This window comes from Alexandromys fortis, unplaced genomic scaffold (assembly GCF_014885135.2).
Source record: "Alexandromys fortis isolate MF-2015 unplaced genomic scaffold, M_Fortis_MF-2015_v1.1 scaffold_112, whole genome shotgun sequence".
NCBI lineage: Eukaryota > Metazoa > Chordata > Mammalia > Rodentia > Cricetidae > Alexandromys > Alexandromys fortis.
In genome coordinates this window covers 365712-366961 of record NW_026068013.1, presented here as the reverse complement: position 1 = coordinate 366961, position 1250 = coordinate 365712, and positions in this window count along the sequence as shown.

The following is a 1250-nucleotide window of genomic DNA, read 5'->3' as shown; positions in this document are numbered from 1 at the left end:
TATGTTTAAAAGCCACTTACAAGTGAGTACATATGATATTTGTCTTTCTGGGTCTGGGTTACCTCACTCAATATGATGTTTTCTAGCTCTATCCATTTGCCTGCAAATTTCAAGATATCATTTTTTCTGCTGTGTAGTACTCCATTGTGTAAATGTACCATATCTTCTTTATCCATTCTTTGGCCAAGGAGCATTTAGGTTATTTCTAGGTTCTGACTATGACAAATAATGCTGCTATGAATATAGCTGATCACATGTCCTTGGGGTATGAGCATCCTTTGGATATATACCCAAAAGTGGTATTGCTGGGTCTTGAGGAAGGTTGTTTCCTAATTTTCTGAGACCTTACTGATACTGTACCAGTTTGTACTCCCACCAGCAATGCAGGAATGTTTCCTTTATCCCATAACCTCTTCAGCATAAGCTGTCATCAGTGTTTTTGATCTTGGCCATTTTGACAGGTGTAAGATGAAATCTCTGAGTGATTACACATAGTTTTAAAGAGAGTTCTCAGCACATGGAAATAGGCAGGAAATTTTGTTATAAATTTTCTCAATTGCCTGTGTCTCCTGAGTGTTAGACATCAGTTACAATTGTCCTTTTCCCTGTTTATTCATTAAAACTTTATTATAAAGAACTCATGGGCTGGAGAGATGGCTCAGAGGTTATGAACACTGGCTGCTCTTCCAGAGGTCCTGAGTTCAATTCCCAGCAACCACATGGTGGTTCACAACCATCTATAATGGGATCAGGTGCCCTCTTCTGACAGAACACTGTATACTTAATAAATAAATAAAATCTTAAACGAAATTACTGGGGTATTTTAAAAAAAGAACTCGCATATGAGCAAACACTCATGGTGTGCACAAGCTTCTGCTACAGCCAGGACAACTCTATGATGCTCGGGACTCCACACCACCAAATCCCAGGAAACCATGACAAATTTGGAACTAGCAAGATCTGTAAGTCCTTTTTAATGACCCACTGTCCACTCTTTCCTGTCACCTAAAATTTACCCTTCTTTGTTCCTTCTGCATGCTATACTGCACTCGCACATATACTTGTCCACATGCTCATGTGTATGTTGTAGGCTAGTGTACACATGTTCATGTGTATGTTGTAGGCTAAGATACATGTGTTCACATGTTCATGCGTATGTTGTAGGCTAGGGTACACTTGTTCACATGCTCATGTGTATGTTCTAGGCTAGGGTACACTTGTTCACATGTTCATGCGTATGTTGTAGGCTA